The sequence below is a fragment of the Crinia signifera genome, chromosome 1 (assembly GCF_055691185.1).
Source record: "Crinia signifera chromosome 1, ASM5569118v1, whole genome shotgun sequence".
Classification (NCBI taxonomy): domain Eukaryota; kingdom Metazoa; phylum Chordata; class Amphibia; order Anura; family Myobatrachidae; genus Crinia; species Crinia signifera.
In genome coordinates, this window is record NC_139217.1 from 130,185,888 (window position 1) to 130,206,082 (window position 20,195).

The 20,195-nt window shown below is 40.6% G+C and overlaps 1 long non-coding RNA gene across 1 annotated transcript in view; it reads left to right on the forward strand.

Annotated features, from left to right (window-relative positions):
- The first annotated feature begins 379 nt into the window (after positions 1 to 379).
- The window catches only part of LOC146026520 (uncharacterized), a 55,698-nt gene continuing 35,882 nt past the window's right edge, over positions 380 to 20,195 (forward strand). The window contains exon 1 of the long non-coding RNA XR_014454475.1: positions 380 to 509. This is a non-coding gene — a long non-coding RNA (uncharacterized LOC146026520). The remainder of the gene's footprint in view (positions 510 to 20,195) is intronic.

Consider the following 20,195-nt stretch of genomic DNA (forward strand, 5'->3'; position numbering starts at 1 on the left):
AGCCAGAAAAATAAAGCAGCATTTTTAGTAAACGTTGCGGTAGGGTACATGCAAACTAGCAAATTAGGGTCATCACCAGGTCAACAATACCTTTATTTTGTAGTACACGTTCAATAAGTCAGTCTAAAATAACATGAGTCCCATTGACAAATGTGATGTTAAAACCTATTGGAACCAAATTAGTTTAGAGTCAGGTTGTATTTTTTTCTGCAGTGTTTTGTCTACAGAGACAAATAAATGCGGGAAAATGTATACAGGAAAGATGATAGCGTAATCCGGCCATAACCAGAAGAGATGAGCAAGTAGCAGGGCGAGGTCTCTAGTGTATGATCACTAATAAATTCTCTCTATTGCTTACAGAGACAAAGAGCCGCATTTGTAAAATTAAAAAGTCGATGTCTCTTTGATGAGAGGATTTACAGCTGCTGATGTCCTTTATCAGATCCAGTACACTTTGAAGACACAGAAAATGAACTTAAAAAGCTTCCAGCCAAGGACATCAGACTGAGGTAATGTTAATTCTACTTTGTCAGAGAGTTCCAATACTTTTCTAACATGATATGACTGTTGGCATGACGTGAAAGCTGCCATATGAGTGCGGTGTAGCATTTATGTCACGCATGATGACGTGAATGACAGTGCTGATTGGTATGAAGTACAATACAGCACTTGACATAGGGCATGCCTCAGCAAGACATGGATTGCAGCACGGGTCTGTTCTCGCTGACAGATTTAGCAAGGCCAATTTCTTTTTTCTTTTTTTTTCTTTGCTTTTAAAGGCAGTCTTGATTCCAGAAGTGAGAATTGCCTTGTGATTGCAAGTGAAGCATGTGCCTCTGTTTAATAATAACAAGAGAAAATACTTCAACTTCATTCACAATCCAATGCACCGCTTGAGCGTAGATAAGTGTCAGAGTGTCCTGCGTGAGGACATGTCAGTGAAACATCTCCAGTTGGATTATTTTATACATGTACAGTATTCTAGCTTCTTTTTCTAACCATTCATAAGATCATAGGAAAAGCTACACAATTCTTTTTCATGTACTGTATGGAAATCCACCTGGAATAAAGTAAGCATACATGTAAGCACCTTTGGAGGCCTTACATGAAGTGTGGGTGTATGTGAAATAGAGCTCTCCCAAAGAAACCTTGATAGGTATGATCCCCATTTAATACATACTGTATAAGCTCACATTCCATTTGAGTGCACGTGGTGAACCTTAAAATATACAGAAGAGCACCTGGTCAAAAGGGAAAAACCATAACATCCATCCCTTGATTTAAGGACTTTTCAATTGTCAGTTTAGGACTGACAGTACGGATGGGCAGTAAGGATGGGCAGTGTGGATGGTGTAATGGTTAGCATTACTGCCTCACAGCGCTGAGGTCATGGGCTCAATTCCCACCATGGCTCTAACTGTGCTGAGTTTGTATATTCTCCCCGTACTTGCGTGGGTTTCCTCCCGATACTCCGGTTTCCTCCCACAATCCAAAAATATACTAGCAGGTTAATTAGCTCCCAACAAAATTTACCCTAGAATGTCTGTTTGTGTGTGTGCATGTGGTAGGGAATATAGATTGTAAGCTCCACTGGGGCAGGGACTGATGTGAATGTTCAACTATACTCTGTAAAGCGCTGCAGAATATATATGCGCTATATAAGAAACTTAATAAATAATAAATAATACATTTGGTACAATCTTTTTGTCCCATTTTCTTTTATGTTCGTGGAGCACGGAAGTAAGAGAAAAAGGAGATTCATGGACATTTCATTTCACAATATCTGATGGTATGGTGTAGCTATACATCTTATATTGACTGTTCCCAACAGTGGGGCGCTTCACTATCTTTGTTCTGTTTTGTAAAACCCGAAAAGTGTCCGGTGCACACTTCATATAGTTATTGTACTCTACAGGTAATGTATCTTTAAAGTGACAATAGAAGCATGCCAATGACTCTGGCTTATGCATATTTAACTCCATGTCACTTTCTGCCATGAATAAACTAAGAGGAAGCTTGTCTGGCAATATTGTACTTAATTAGCAACACCGATTAAAAGGTGAATTCAAATTTAAATAAAAATAAATGGACACACCCCCATAGTGCCGAAAATGGGAGTTTTTGCGCTAGACCGCATTCCTTTGATGACCGCTGCTGTCATCCAAACTGTGATTGTATCTTTCTGGGATGCAATCTTATTTTGAAACTTCACACTATTTGCAATTTTTGCACTTCTGCAATCAATACTGAATCGGGCCCAAAGTACAAAAATGGCAGTTTTCAGGGTTTTGGATGCATTTTCCCCTTAATAAATCCTGGAGAGATATATAGCTCAAGCTTGCCTACTCTCCCTGAAATAGTGTTGATGTACCTTACTCCCATCTCCCTAAGGGTCGGGTTTGGTGCGCTCAGCGCTGAGAACATGTCATCAGTCTCTATTCAGTACAGTGTGTAATAAGGTGGTTGTGTGCTAGAAGAAAATGTCCATGACTCTCCCAAACACTGACGGCAACACGAGAGACTGTGTGACTAAATGAGGGATGAAGAACAGGGGATTTGTTCCTACTTAAGTGTGTACTGATTTGCTATAAATTTGTGCTCAATTGCAGGGCATATATGTTGCTTTACAGGCAAACTTGCCTACTTAGGAAAACTATCTTCAGGGATATTGTGATTTTTAGTCCTGCTCTGCCCAAAGGATGTATCTAGCTCCTACTATGGGTGGGTCCTTTAGTGTAATTTACCCCTGAGCCCCCACTCTCCATGTCTCTGCCTCTGTCCTATATCAGTTTTATTAGTCCCCTCTTTAAATTTCCTGGACCCATAGCAGTGTCAACAGGTTTACTAAAATTGAATGTTTAATGATATGCATTAAAATCATATCAACCACAAATCAAACAGATGAGTCATAACATCAACGTAAATAGAATCCATATATCAGCATGCCATCAGCTGTGATATACCACACACTGTAATGTCCATTATGCAATATGCCACACACTGTAATGCCCATTACACATTATGCCACACACAGTTATGCCCCTGTAACAATTTTATTCCCCATACACAATAATGTGCCTTAGAAATTGTGCCTCACAGTAAGGCTTTTAATTACTTTTATCTTATCTGCTCGTTGCCAATGGTTTAATGCTCATTGTCATGGATTTTAAGCTCTGAGTCCCATGCTTGTGGTCAGGGGTTTCATGCTCTGGGTTCCATGCTCGTTGCCAGAGGTTTCATTTTCTGGGCAGAAGATGCAGCTTTCTACCAGCAGTGCAAGCATTCCTGGCACTTCCAGGTACATGTGGTGCTTTCCTGACAGATGCTAGAGGTCAAGTTGAATCTGTCTCCTAGGCAACAGCCAATATTGGATGAACATTTTGAGCAGATTTACATGCAGATCGCTAGACCACATGGAATCTGAATAAACACTGGCTACAGGTGGGCGCTGCATGGCTCACCAGCCAGTATTAACAGCGCTTCCACACGCTCACCACCAGCAGTGGGCGCTGCATGGCTCACCAGCCAGTATTAACAGCTCTTCCACACGCTCACCACCAGCAGTGGGCGCTGCATGGCTCACCAGCCAGTATTAACAGCTCTTCCACTCGCTAATGCTACACCACTGTGCCCATTAATATAAATTGGTATACCAGAAAACAGTAGATGCATCATATGTTTAAAGAATAGTCTTGCTTTTGATAAAACATATTGTATACATTGTTAATGGACTAGAGAGCAATTAGCTATCTTTGGAGGCTCTTTCTGTGACCATTGCAGATTTCTTTCCACGGTGACAACTGCACATGGTTCTTGCACCTACCCCATTATCTATCTGATATATAAGGAAAATAATGAAACATTAGAGATGCCTTTTTTGTTTTGACTCTTTAACGCTCATCTCTGAGACAGAGCAGTGCACACCCTGTTCAGCGTCACTCACATAGATGTAATCTCCCTGCAATTTGTATTTTTAATAAGTAGCCAAGAATGTTGTACCTAGCAAATAAGGTTGGATCTTGTCCTTCCTTAGGAACATGAATTATGGCCCTCATTCAGTAAGGATCGCATAGGACAAGCTGCTTGCTGCCCTTATAAGAGCACCACATCAACTGAACTATTATAGCTAACAGTAAAATATGTATTTTTTTCCTTGTAAAATGCTGATGTACTGGTTGCATGGTACAGGAGTTTCTGACACATAAGGTACCCAGCAAAACCCTCAGCACCAACCGCAATCATGCCGTAATGAGCACATGAGGCTACCTCAATTCCGAGCATTGCATGGCCGGAAGTGAATTTTGTGACATTGTTTTCCATATACAGTACTCACCTTTTATCAGGTTAAGGTGGCCATACACACGCAGATCTGTCTGGTTGGAACAAAAACATGGTTATGGATGAGAACAAATTGCAGTTGACCATTTGCTTGGAAATGCTGGAAATCTGACAAACTGTCACTCATCCATAACCATGTTTTTGTTCCAACCAGCCAGATCTGAAGATAAATCTTACTAGTGTATGGGCACCTTTACTACAGAGTATTTGTCATAATGAACGCTACCCAATCCATATACCCGAAATGGCGAGTTTGGGTTAAAATAAAAAGTGATACTTCCTCTTTAACTTGGAGAAAATGAAATGCTTGGACATTAGGAAAATGATAGGAAAAGAAGAGAATGCTTGCTGTTCCTAGCAAACAAATGCAGTGTCTAATTGCCAATCAAAATCTAGCTGTGCATCAGCTTCTCATTAATCAAGAAATTAATTCAGAGAAAATTGATAAAATCGTTGATGCAGTACATGATTTAGAGAAGATCATGTGCTGCATAGCCACATAAGACTAAAAGTTCTTCCAAAACTTCAATTAGGTTACAAGCAAAACTGTGTGCATGATGTATTAGTAGAGAGACATTTAAATATAATGTAACCAATATTTTAAAATAATTTCTGAATTAATGCAAAACAAAACCTTTCACTTATACAACTTTTCCTCCAAAGACATAGATCCAAACCTGGTTTCTGGGCATGATTCCAACCCAGGTCAGAGCCTGTTTACATTGCACCTTTGAGCTTAACCCTATTTACAATGAACATGGGTGTGCCCTGCATATCACTCAAAGATACTCCCTTGAGGCTGACCAATCAGCAGCTTTTAAGCATAAATCTGAGTTGGATGACACAGGTTGAGCTGTAATAATAACCCAGGTTTAGCTGTACTGCACCATTACCTGGGTCTGACTCTGGTACAGTAGCTACCAGATTCCAGGGTCACTCAACCTAGGTTATTTTTCAAGGGCCCTTTTACAACAACAACAAAAAAAGACAGCACCGCTTGTACCTAGATAAAATAATAACAGCTGGACTGACTTCACAATTGGAATTTTTTTACACAGGTATGCCAATGACCATATAACAATAAAATCAATTGTTGAAAAATGTGCTGAAAAATTAAGAACAATAATAAATAAAATACACTTAGAATAAAATTAAAATTGTTAACTGCACTGATAAAAAGCCCCTAGTAGGTGATGTAAGGACTGTCCAGTTATTACCGTCTACCAACCGAGTAGATGTATTTGGATGCTCCTGAGCCTCATGTCCTGTGGTGTGCAAAATGGTCAAAAGCAAGAGTGTACAGTGGATTGTCTCTGATTGTGCTTGAGCCAGTCCTGTTGGTGGATTTAGTGGTACATTTCCAAGCTTCTGGATTTCACTGGAGCAATATTAGGTCTGGGGCTGGTTTGGATCGAGTCCAAGTAAGGCTAGATAGTGCAGTAGGTAGGTGTCTGACACATTTTGCCATATTAAATGGCTTTATCAATTTTTCAACAATTGATTATATGGTGATATGGTCATTGGTATACCTGTGTAATAAATAATTCCTTGGGGTTGTGATCAGTGGTGGTTCCTGTTGGAGAGGGGCTGCTACTGGCCGGGTCACCGGGTCCCACTCCGCTGAGACCTGCTCCCCGCCTCTGGGTCCCACACCATGCCACTGCTGCTGCCGCTGTCCAGGGTCCTGGCACCTGTACAATGCAATGGCAGGTGCCAGGTCCAGCACATGTGCAGTATCGGCAACAGTACTTTGCATGCTCAGAACTACGGCTTTTATGAGCTGCCTCAGCTGCAGCCCATAAAAGCTGACTAGGGCTGCCCGGCGAGGCAGAGAGCAACTTCCTACAGGAAGCCATCTCTCTGCCTATCGCAGCCTGGACTGGCAGTCCTGGAGGGAGGAACACCTCACAATGGGACTGCCTTTACTACCGGTGACTAGCAGGTCAGACTTACAACAGGAAGTCACTGCCAGTCATAGTAAAGCCAGTGCAATCTCACGAACTGCATCTGGCTTCACTAGGGCGGAGCACCGTGTTGGATTTTACTTGGGGAGGCTGCAATCCTGCAGCTCATAGATAAAAAAAACGCCACTGGTTGTGACCATGATGTCAGCCTCAAAAGAGCAATTACTGCATGTGAAATTTATAGTGGATGATCTTATGTTTCCTGATTAACTCAATTGTCATTTGTTTACTTTTACAATTTTTGTAAGGCTAAGTGGTAGGCATCCTCCATTGGCCAGAGAGGCAGTCCTACGGCAGAGGAGGAGCGCTCCTGCAGATACATGACACTGTGAAAGTCCTGGATGGGCAGAGGCCATGAAAATGATCTTTAAAGTTGCCACTCACTGTGTGAAAAGCTCATAAGACGCCCTGGGAGTTGGTGGCTATGTAAAAGTGGGAAATCCGTCACTGCATATAGATTTTCCAATAAGAATATAATCATATATTTGCCATGGCAAAGTAATGTGTCCAAATTTTTACTGTCTGCAGTGTGAAAGGGGGTACATGAGCTGGAACACCAGCATCCAAGCCCGGCTTTTATCTGACAGTAGTATTAGTAATTTCTCTATGTTGTACATTTTATTATATTGAGAAAAAAGTATATTTAGATTCATAGATTTAATAGACGCCATTTTACTGAATATACTTTAATATGTAAGGATTAGAGGATTGGCTCACTTGTGGTATGTATGTAAATGGTTCCTTTGTGACTGTGGGCATATATACATAATTGCTGCCGCAATGTTGACAAACTTTATTCATTTCATTTTTACATGATTGGTTGACCTAATACTTCTATAAAAATGGATATAATCCTTTTAAAAACAAATTTTCCGTTAAATGTACTGATATTTGTTAGCACAATAGGTTACGGTTTCCTACAGAGAAATGTAACTTATTGATGGAATAAGATGGAATAAGCTAGATTTATATACCGTCATGCTTAATTGCCCATTTGTCCTTCGTTTAGCATTTAAGGATTATAAAATGGACAGATATGGGGAGCAGAGGTGGAAACCAGGAAGGAGGTGATTGGCTGGTGAATTAATGGGCACTGTGCAATGTTGCTGTTGTTAGGTTGATTCATGTATACGTAAAAAAAAAAAACAGGAAATTAAAAGTAGAATGCATGGTGGTATGGTAAGAAATAGTAATTGCATAGAGGTAATGAGCAAGGTGGAGGATTTGTAGATGATAAAGTTATAACATAAGGTGCAGCATTGGAACATACCCCCTTTATTACAACAAAAATCAATACATTTATAATTGGAAAACATGATTTGAGATAAATCTTCTTATTTTGCCACAATTAATCAAACTTTACAGCCAGAGAGTGTGACTAACAAATGTATGTCTCTAATGCCAACAGCAACCTTGTACAGTTTATACTGTGATGAGATATATGCGACTCTGACATAAATATTCAGTTACCACTCCTTGCTGTCATGGCGAGAGGGATGTCTACTCCTCTTGTAATGGATTATCAGGAATGAAAGTCACTAAGATTTGAAAAGCCACATCTCATCACAGATAGGGAAGAGGAAAGGAATGGAAACTAACTTTCAGCCAGCTCAAAACATAGTGACCGACATTTCTATTTGTATGGAAATGAAAAAATGTTTGTAGTGAGGATTCCTGCAGTTCTGAATGTCAAAAAATAAACATTGAGGGGATTTTATGGGCAGGGAAATGTCTGGGACTGATAGCAAATAGAAATATAAACATTTTACAGATACACATATAATCTGTGTTATCACCACTACATATGTGATATTCCTATTGTATTCAGGTATGAATTTCATCGGCATCTCTTACTAACCAGGAACACCTCCAATGACCCAGTGCCTTTTACAGAGACCTAATTATTAATTATTATTAATAGGATTATTGTTATGATTATTAATTAATATTATTATGGTCAGTAATGTATTAAAAAAAGAAAGCCTGGTATATACGTATAGCACATTTTGCTCAAATAAAGGTCATTCTAATTACTTCCTTGTTTTCAGGGACATGGAGAATGTTAGATAATGTGATCCTTTTTGTTGTTTGAATGATAAGCAAAACTTTTAGATGGAGCATTGTGTATGATTGAGTTCCTTTTCATCCTGTAGATCAGCTCAGTACTTTTGTGGCCCTCTTATAAAGGTTTCTTTGTTTTCCTGAATCTTCTTGGGATTAATTTTCTACAACAGAGGTTGAGCAGATCAATAAATCATGAAACATGACAACATTATTTGGTGTTAAGGTGCTGTATGGAAAAAGGGTAAGGTGACCCTACTATGAAGGGAATGCGCGTACCCTACGCACAAGATATGGGGACATGGGTAAACATATAAAGGTAGCTATAAAGGTATCTTTCAGAGGTCTATCCTAGGGTTTCCTTCCTTTGCTCTCATTGGAGTAAACGTGAAAACCATGCAGAAGGAAGAGACCTCCACTTAGTGAAACACAGGGTTTCTTTTTTTTTTTTTTTTTTATAAAAGCAAAAACAAGCAATAACAAACTGTAAGGCACCTGGGTGAGGCAAAAAAGTGGCCACTTACCGCTACCCCATATGTCTAACGATGTAGTAGAACAGGATATCAGTGAATCACTCCTCGCCAACATGTTTCAACAGTAACTGCTGTCTATATCAAGGCTGTGGAGTGAGTGACTGTGGAGTGAGTTTTATACCATTAGTATGGAGTGTATCCGAGTTAACCAGAAAGGTCACTTCCTGTGGGTTAACTACATCATCAATAGGTAATTCTGGATATTGATGACGTAGTTAACCCACAGGAAGTGACCTTTCTAGTTAACCCAGATCTGCTAAACCTCTATTGGAGAAAATTAATCCCAAGAAATTTCAGAAAAACAAAGAAACCTTTATGAGAGGGCCACGGCTTTATGCTGTGTGAGTATGGTACGCACCTGAATATACATCTTCTAGAAATTTGATAGGTTCCATCCATCTCATCACATCGGAGTCCCGTTAAAGAAACCTTTATGCACTTACCTACACCTTTCTCTTGTGAGTTGGGTACGCCCACTTATCCCTTTGAAAAATCACATTCACGTTTTTCACCTGAGCACTATCTCACCCATATTCATTTTTATATTTTACATATACTATCACGTTGAAAATACTTCCGAAAACTTCATTGAAAGCATCTGAGAACTGAATCCAGCGCCACTCACCACTTCTCATCCCTCACGTCTATTCTCTGGAGGATTTCCTGTGGTCCTTGTTTGCGGTGCAGCAGCAAGGATTCCAGTTGTGCCTTGGGACTTTAAAGATCTTTTTTTGTTTTAGCTCATTACTTTCATTGACTACTTGTATAACTGCTAACATGTCAGCACATTTATTTATTAGCATTTCATAGTGCCAGAAGATTTAGTTGAACTTTACTATAATGACATGTTGTGGTCAGTGTGGTAGGTTACATGATAACAGCCGTCCAGACACAACCTTGTGGGGTGAAAGAACAGGACCAACTGTATATCAGGCATGTGCTTTGTCGCCAGCTGTTAGGATCTCAGACAAAGATCACTAACAAGGGAAAGAGGGGGGGACTGGACTGCACACCATATTTTTAAACATAATGAGAGGTGCTACCAAGTTAAGGCTTCTAGTACCATACAGGAAAAGAGAACAATACTGATGCACACTCTAGATGCTAAGAACACTGATAGTAAAATAATTTTGGGTACTTATGTAGTATCTGGGCTGCCGATTTTGTGATTGTATGCCTTACCTTAAGGCATACAATCAGATGCGATGCGATGCGATGCGATTCGATACGATTTTGCATAGGATTCAATGTTAAGAAGGTCCTGTTCATTTCCCCACTATCCAAGTGGGCATAGAGTTGATTTTATATAGCGTGGCGAGCGCAGCGAGCCACCGAGCCCGAAGCGTGGCGAGCGAAGCGAGCCCCGCGAGGGGACGCATATTTCTTAAAAAGTATTCCTTGTACCCTTGCGGGGCTCGCTACGCTCGCCACGCTTCGGGCTCGGTGGCTCGCTACGCTCGCCACAGGTTTATATCCAACTCCATGCCCACTTGGATAGTGGGGAAAGGAAAAGGACCCCTTTTTCCCATTGAATTCTATGTTAAAATGGACTCAGACCATTTTAACATTGAATCCTATGGAAAAATCTTGACCATCGCATCGCATACGATTTGGTCGCATGCGATGCGATACGATGCGATGCGATACGATCCGATTTCTAAATCGGCAGCCCAGATACTACATAAGTACCTAATTTTGATAACTCTTACAATTAACATGGAGTATAATTGAAGTTCTTAGCACACATTTGCGCAAATATGTGGGCCCATCCACCGCGTCCAGGTGAACTTCATTAGATGGGTCCCTAACATTTCTAATACTAACACATTATATAAATTTATCTAGGTCTTACCTTCAAATAGAGCCCATATTAACATGCAGTCAGCAATGTAGGAACCTGTGCTAATTAAAACACCTGAGGGTAGATGGGAGGGGTGCCAGTGCCAGAATGAAGGAGCCTATCACGTTGAAAATACTTCCGAAAACTTCATTGAAAGCATCTGAGAACTGAATCCAGCGCCACTCACCACTTCTCATCCCTTACATCTATTCTCTGGAGGATTTCCTGTGGTCCTTGTTTGCGGTGCAGCAGCAAGGATTCCAGTTGTGCCTTGGGACTTTAAAGATCTTTTTTTGTTTTAGCCCAGTACTTTCATTGACTACTTGTATAACTGCTAACATGTCAGCACATTTATTTATTAACATTTCATAGTGCCAGAAGATTTAGTTGAACTTTACTATAACATGTTGTGGTCAGTGTGGTAGGTTACATGATAACAGCCGTCCAGACACAACCTTGTGGGGTGAAAGAACAGGACCAACTGTATATCAGGCATGTGCTTTGTCGCCAGCTGTTAGGATCTCAGACAAAGATCACTAAGAAGTCTAACAAGAGTGGCAAAATGCCTTTACTAAATCCTATGGTAAGACAACTCCAGTCACTGCACATAGAGCCTACAGTATTTCTGAGTCACATACAGGCCCATATGTTACCTCATCTAGAGAGTTTTAGCAAACTGCACATGTACTGTAGAAGACATTGGGGGTATTCAATTTTGGAATCGGCTGTCGGAACATCCCAACATTCAGAATCCATGGTTTTTCGCCCAGCTCGACTGCGACTTGACAGCCTGTATTCAATGTTCCGGCTGTCGAGTGTCAGAAAGTGGGTGTGTCGGTAAAACAACCGCAGATTGTCAGAAAATGCCCATGAATTCATCAATCCGCTGACGTTTCCGATAAGGCAGATCTGACTTGTTTTCAAGTTCTGTTTTGTCAGAATCTGCATTCTATGTTGTCGGAAATGGCAGCATTTAATAGGCAAGTGCCGATATTTCCCATTGGAAAATATCGGCACATATTGAATAACCACCATAGTGGTTCTGAGGTAATGCTGTGCAAGTCCGTCGGCCATGCGGGATGCCGGACAAACGTAATTTTTTTTAAAGGGGCAATCATTTTCAAGACATGGTTTTGGCTTAGTTATAATTAGTTTTCACTCACCTATAAGGCAGAAGGTTGAGAAAGACATAAAAGGTATATAAGTATGGCTGTTATATCATGTCCCTGTATAAATGTCAATTTCAGTTTAAAAGCTAATTTTTATTATATTGCAATGGAAGTGGTAGGATGCGTATTTAAACAGCAGCCGTCTAAAATAGTCATTAATTAATTGAAACTAAAATGAATATCAGAAGTCAGAAAGAAATCAGTAACAAAGTAATTATAGATTAGAATAAAAAAAGAGGGGCAAATATTAAAAAAGTTAAATTACTGAAGAGTGGAAAAAAGGAAGATAAAAAAAATATATAAATACCAATGTAATAAAAGGTCAGGAAAATGAAAGAAAAGCAGAGACAAGAGAAGCCAAATAACTAGGAAATGAACCAGCGAAATGAAACTGCAAGGAAAGTAAAAGAGCCTCGTTGCTAGAAAAATGAGCACATTATGTTCGGAAATGAAAGGGGAAAGAGCAGAATAAAAAGTGGAGGAATAAAAGAATTGTTGTTGAGTAGCAGCAAAAAAAATAAAAAAATCAGTGTGATTGTGCGCCAGGAATGGAGGTGCTGATATTCTTATATTTTTAATGGCTCACTGTAAGCATGAAGGAAAACAGTACTGTTTTTTTTTCTGCTTTTATGCAGTATATAAAATTCTTTGAATTACTAATTGGTGTGCAGATCACTTTCTACCATTGTGTGGAGAATATATATATATATATTTCGTGTGGGTGTCCGGCACTCCCCACTCTTAACATGCAATGCTGCTGCCCGGTTGCCTTCCCAGTGGTGCAATGTCCACAAATATTTTCTCCAAGAAACAGGCATCACTCCGGGGCTTTACTGGTAACAATCAAGTGAAGTTTATTCCTTCAACGGTCTACGCCGTTTCGGGTATTTAACCCTTCGTCAGGACCAGAGGATATCACAACACTTTTTGTTGTGATATCCTCTGGTCCTGACGAAGGGTTAAATACCCGAAACGGCGTAGACCGTGGAAGGAATAAACTTCACTTGATTATTACACAAAGACCCTGGGGTGACGCCGGTTTCTTGGAGAATATATATATATATATATATATATATATATATATAAACGGATATGGCGGACCAGCACTCTCCTCAAAATTCAGTAAATAGGGCTGCATGCCTTTGTCAAAGTAAATACAATGCAGGGTTTCTTTTCCAAAGAAAGGATTTGAAACGACACGTCACTGCAGCAGAGAAACACAATCCTTTATTCCAGCCTCAACGGCTCGTTTCGGGGCATAAGCCCCTTTATCAAGAGGTATACGAATCAGTTACATCAGGCAGAGTATGACAATAACACAGAACCTGTTACCTTATTTATATGTTCAATGTAGGCGCCAAAAACTTACTAATTGCCGTCAGGTACGGTACAGCTGCAGCGGGACCGGCACCAGTAGATGACGTATGCAGCTCCCACCTGCCTCGTCATCTCCATGGATACCAATCACGCGTCCTGAAATGCTTCTGACAGAGCGGCTCACACCCGCGCCGTCATAGTAACAAGACGCCGCTCAGCTGTTACCCATCCACACGGGGCAAGTTATGTGAGCAACCAGCCATCCGTGTTATACAATCGGCCCGGCTTCAGCAGTCAAGCTGCCTACACGGCCCAACTGTCATTCCACAGATTACTTATGCTCTAAACATCGGCTGCCAGTGTTCAATGCACCTCAATTATATCATGACTGTGGAATACTCCAAACGTTATAAACAATTCCACCATAGTGAAAACATACAAGACATTGAGTTATAAAGCATTGAGTGTACATACATATATTTACAAAAACATAAATACAGAAAAAAACAATTTACAGAAAAAATTGCAAACAAGGTGAATCAATAAATCCAATGGGCCTAGAATTTGAAGTAACCAACCCTCAATCCGGCAAGCCCCTGCCCCACCCGGACGCTCTCACCCATCCGGTAGAACAGTAGCAAAAGTCCGATTAGAAGGCGGGTATCCCCCCATCCAGGCACCATGAGCAATCGATAGGAAGGTATAGGAGAGGATAATGAAAAAATACCCATCGAAAACAGATAATCAATAATCAATAATATAAATCCATAATCTTCTTTCTAAAACATAGAATAACATACGATTAAAAACATACAGATTGTAGCAAAAATCAATTCTTCATTGGAAACTTAAACATTACATCACAGGAAAGGGATGACTTAGAGTCCCTTTGCACCAATCTACATGAAGGTACTCCATACAATTCGTTCGTTCAAGCCATTAGGAGCCACAGTATTAAGCCTATGGATCCAAGTGGCTTCCAACTTTAACAATCTCCTGACCCTATCCCCACCCCTGTTGGACATGGGGACGTGGTCAATAATTTGATATTTGAGTGAGGCCAAAGTATGTTGACATTCTTTGAACTTGCCCCGTGTGGATGGGTAACAGCTGAGCGGCGTCTTGTTACTATGACGGCGCGGGTGTGAGCCGCGCTGTCAGAAGCATTTCAGGACGCGTGATTGGTATCCATGGAGATGACGAGGCAGGTGGGAGCTGCATACGTCATCTACTGGTGCCGGTCCCGCTGCAGCTGTACCGTACCTGACGGCAATTAGTAAGTTTTTGGCGCCTACATTGAACATATAAATAAGGTAACAGGTTCTGTGTTATTGTCATACTCTGCCTGATGTAACTGATTCGTATACCTCTTGATAAAGGGGCTTATGCCCCGAAACGAGCCGTTGAGGCTGGAATAAAGGATTGTGTTTCTCTGCTGCAGTGACGTGTCGTTTCAAATCCTTTCTTTGGAAAAGAAACCCTGCATTGTATTTACTTTGACAAAGGCACGCAGCCCTATTTACTGAATTTTGAGGAGAGTGCTGGTCCGCCATATCCGTTTGTATCCAAGAAGACCCTGGTGGCCTTCTGTTCAGGGACAAGGCACCCCTACTTTTGTTTCAAGTCATCAATATCCCTGATTATTGCCGGGATCCAGACAGTTACACTGCAAGATGGACAATTCACAAACAGATAGAGGATTGGAAAGTACCTTCTCTTCTGGAAATTTGATATTACCTAAAGGTGAGACTCTATCATTCACTGCTGAGGATGCTGCTCAGATGTTGTTTGGTGAAATGCCTACTGATTCAAGCCCTAATGTTGAGGACATCTATTTTCGCCTGCAGAAAATGCGGAAGAAAGAGATTGACTTTTTACAACACGGTCAGTCACTATCTGACTATTACCGGGATAAATTAATCCCACGTGGGTTCCGTTGCCACAATGTACCAACTATAGGCCGATCCAGCCCTGAATTTTGTAGACGGTGGATAGCCGTATTGAATAAGTGTGGACTCGACTTGATGCTCTTAGTAATTGAGCAAGCAGGGCGTGAACTCAAAACCACTCGTGAGAAATTGGAGGCCTTTACTACTATGCATGAATCCGTGCTTAAAGGGAAAGAACATGAAAAGTTGTGGCAGAAATTGGAATCCCAATGCGAAAATTACAAGGCTGAATTGATAAAATTCAAAAAGACTAAGTTACATACAGTCCAACAAGACTATGAAGATAATACTGTGTACCGCTGGGTTTCTGGAATGGGTCCCTCCAGACGCACCTACAGACAGCGTAATAACAGCAATTGGCGCAGTCGTAGAGGTAGACCTGAACAGCACCGGCACTCCTCATACAGTGATAGTGACTTCGGCTGGCCTGAATCAGATGATCCGTCCACAGGTCGCCCCCCTTTAGGGGTAACCACCCGCAAAAGAGCTGGACGCGGGATAAAAGAACCCGCCGAAGTGGACAAAACCAAAGGATCTTCAAGAGCCAGAGGTTCGAAGAGGACCTAGTATTTAATTTATCTGACCGTTCACTCTCACCGATTGAACAAAAGGTTCTAGGTAAGGGATTATCTTTTGTCCCCACCAATTCCCATGACAATTTTGAGTGGCAGTGCAATATCCATAAACTGAGTAGAAACATGCGGCTGAAAGAACATTTTCAGGGATCTGTGTCCACATCTGACACCAGTATCACAGGTGCATTCATCCGTAGTCAGCATCTTTCTAAATTTGATCCATCTAGCTCTAATGCATCGATTAAGACGTATGTCCGACTGTTAGATGACTCTATGACCCAGTTTAACAACGTTAATCACCCTGTTCATTGTAACTTATCGAGGGCTGAACAGAGTGCGTTGAAGTCACTCAGTAAGGACAGGTCTATAACTATCCGCCCCGCCGATAAGGGGGGCGGGATAGTTATACAAAATGTGTCTGATTATAGAAAAGAGTTATACAAACAACTAGGGGATGAAAATGTGTATAGAAAACTGACCTGTGATCCCACAAAAATGTTTCAACGTGAGCTTTTTTCTATTATTGATGGGGCTGTGCTAGAAGGTGTTTTAGATGTCAAATGTGCAACAGCTTTGAAGGTAGAGAATCCAGTGATTCCGGCGCTTTACTCTTTGCCGAAATTGCACAAAAACCAGGTGGACCCCCCTGGCAGACCAATTATTTCTGCCAGGGGGAGTCTCTACCAACCTATTTCCCAGCTCCTGGACATGTTAGTTCAGCCGCACCTGTCATCTCAACAATCTTTTCTTAAAGATACTACCAATTTTCTCAATCGACTGACTAATGTTGACGACATTTGCGATCATTCCCTGATGTGTGTGATGGACGTGTGCAGTTTGTACACGTCCATCCCACATCAACAGGGACTACTTGCCATGCAAGAATTTTTGTTGGATTTAGATGATTTTGAATTTAACATCAATCTGTATTTGAAACTGCTTGAGCTGGTGCTCACGAAGAATTATTTTCTGTTTGATGGAGGGTTTTATCTACAGACGTCCGGGTGTGCTATGGGCGCAGCGGTAGCTCCGGCTTACGCCAATATTTTTATGTTCAAATTTGAACGCAAGTTTTTCTTTAGCCATAGATACAGCCAGCACATCCGGACGTTCTGTAGATATATAGATGATTTATTTATGTTTTGGAATGGGGGTAAACAACTGTTTGAGGACATGATGAGTGAAATTAATGAGGCGGACACGCCCATTAAGTTCACTTTTAAATCCAGTCTGTCTACTATTGAATTTCTAGATGTATCTGTTACACTAAACAACAGGGTGATCAGTACTGAGCTTTATAGAAAAAGTACTGATCGTAACACCCTATTACATGCTAGCAGTCATCACCCCCCTGCATTGCGTCGTGGCCTCCCATATTCGCAGATGGTGAGAGCAGTGCGAATATGTAGTAGCCACGATAAGATGCAGGATGAACTCGACATTATCATCGACAAATTTCGTCAGAGAGGTTATTCGTATAAGGTCCTGACTAAAGCCAAAGATAAAGCCTTAAGATTACATAGAAGTGACCTATTAACACCGACAGCTAAGCCCCCCTCCTCTGTGTTCCCTTTCATCACTAAATTTGACACATCAAGTGTTGTCATACCCATTGCCAGTAAGGCATTGTGGCCCATAGTGACCAGTGACACTAGTTTGCCTGTTTTTAAAAATGTACGCCCCTTAACTTGCTATACCAGGGGACGAAATCTTTGTGATATACTAGTCCACACGGACATAACAGGATTTGGTATAGAACAAAGTAATACGTCCTACAAAAAGCCAGGATGCTATAAGTGTCCTCGTTGTACGACGTGCAATTTTCTTATTGCTGGGAGTGAATTCAAAGATTCACATTCTTCTAAGATTTATCACATCAAACATGTGTTGTCCTGTGAGTCGCAGTTTGTGATATACAGAATTGTTTGCCCCTGTGGCTTATTTTATATAGGCATGACAACTCGTAAATTTAAAGAAAGAATGGCCATGCACCGGTCGGCCATTAAAGCAGCATTGGCCGGTAAAAAGGCTGACCAACCGGTGGCCATTCATTTCAAAGAATGTCAACATACTTTGGCCTCACTCAAATATCAAATTATTGACCACGTCCCCATGTCCAACAGGGGTGGGGATAGGGTCAGGAGATTGTTAAAGTTGAAAGCCACTTGGATCCATAGGCTTAATACTGTGGCTCCTAATGGCTTGAACGAACGAATTGTATGGAGTACCTTCATGTAGATTGGTGCAAAGGGACTCTAAGTCATCCCTTTCCTGTGAAGTAATGTTTAAGTTTCCAATGAAGAATTGATTTTTGCTACTATCTGTATGTTTTTAATCGTATGTTATTCTATGTTTTAGAAAGAAGATTATGGATTTATATTATTGATTATTGATTATCTGTTTTCGATGGGTATTTTTTCATTATCCTCTCCTATACCTTCCTATCAATTGCTCATGGTGCCTGGATGGGGGGATACCCGCCTTCTAATCGGACTTTTGCTACTGTTCTACCGGATGGGTGAGAGCGTCCGGGTGGGGCAGGGGCTTACCGGATTGAGGGTTGGTTACTTCAAATTCTAGGCCCATTGGATTTATTGATTCACCTTGTTTGCAATTTTTTCTGTAAATTGTTTTTTTCTGTATTTATGTTTTTGTAAATATATGTATGTACACTCAATGCTTTATAACTCAATGTCTTGTATGTTTTCACTATGGTAGAATTGTTTATAACGTTTGGAGTATTCCACAGTCATGATATAATTGAGGTGCATTGAACACTGGCAGCCGATGTTTAGAGCATAAGTAATCTGTGGAATGACAGTTGGGCCGTGTAGGCAGCTTAACTGCTGAAGCCGGGCCCATTGTATAACACGGATGGCTGGTTGCTCACATAACTTGCCCCGTGTGGATGGGTAACAGCTGAGCGGCGTCTTGTTACTATGACGGCGCGGGTGTGAGCCGCGCTGTCAGAAGCATTTCAGGACGCGTGATTGGTATCCATGGAGATGACGAGGCAGGTGGGAGCTGCATACGTCATCTACTGGTGCCGGTCCCGCTGCAGCTGTACCGTACCTGACGGCAATTAGTAAGTTTTTGGCGCCTACATTGAACATATAAATAAGGTAACAGGTTCTGTGTTATTGTCATACTCTGCCTGATGTAACTGATTCGTATACCTCTTGATAAAGGGGCTTATGCCCCGAAACGAGCCGTTGAGGCTGGAATAAAGGATTGTGTTTCTCTGCTGCAGTGACGTGTCGTTTCAAATCCTTTCTTTGGAAAAGAAACCCTGCATTGTATATATATATATATATATATATGTCCAATAACGAGGCGGCACTCAGGATATCCTGATAAAACGTTGATATACTTTTCTTGATCACTAAAAGTTTATTATTAAGCCTCATTGTTGAACCTATACAAGTGGTGGAAAATTTCCCTCACCTAGGAGGGCACCGGAGCTAGCAAACATTGGGAACAAGGTGCCAGAGTCGCGGTTGGATATATATATATATATATATATATATATATATATATATATATATATATATATACATATATACACACACTCCTTCCTATTATCCAACTGCAAAACCTTTACTAAATTAAACAATGAGTGTAAAGAAATGTAATATATTAGTAAGTTATACTGGGTATTCCATCAGGAAAGTACAAGAGAAAAAGGGCTGAACAATAAGTAGCATTGTTCGGAAGCATGAAGGAGAGTCTAAAGATCTGCCAGTAACAATCATAAAAATATATGGAAATAGTTGAGGCTGAAAAAATGAAGTCATAAAAGCTTCTATTTTACAATCCAGAATAAATAGTTTTATTATAAACGGAACTCAATACAGATACTAAATTAAATCTTGGCTGCCATGTATTGCTCTTATTTAATTTTCAACAGTTTGTAGAAATAAAATGTTTGGACTCCCAGTGGTAAGACTTATATCAAAGCAGTATAATTACAGGGATTTAAGGATTTAAATCGCCACATACTGTAAAAAGTTTTTTTTCTGTACATTGCTAGTCAAGTACATTTCAAACATACATCATTTTTCTTAGCTATCCTCCTGCAAATTAATTACAAAATTAATCTGGGAGAAAACAAATATGGCCACCTGCAGAATCAGCTCCCGGTCTATGAGCAACCTCTGCTAAAAAAATGAGACCCTCTATCCTATTCATTAATTATTTTGTTAACCCTAAAAAAATAATTACTATAGTAATCAACTTATTCCATAGAAAAGAAACAAATATAAAGCAGTCACACCGCCAAATAAGAAAAAAATCCCACATTTGCCCCAATAGAATAAAAACTCCACACGTTGGCCTCCACAGACAAAAAAAAAAAAAGAACCACACACAAACATTGGTCCCCACAGGAAAGTAAATAAACACATTGGGTGACATTCTATGGGATGCGATTTGCGTTTTTTGGCGTTAATT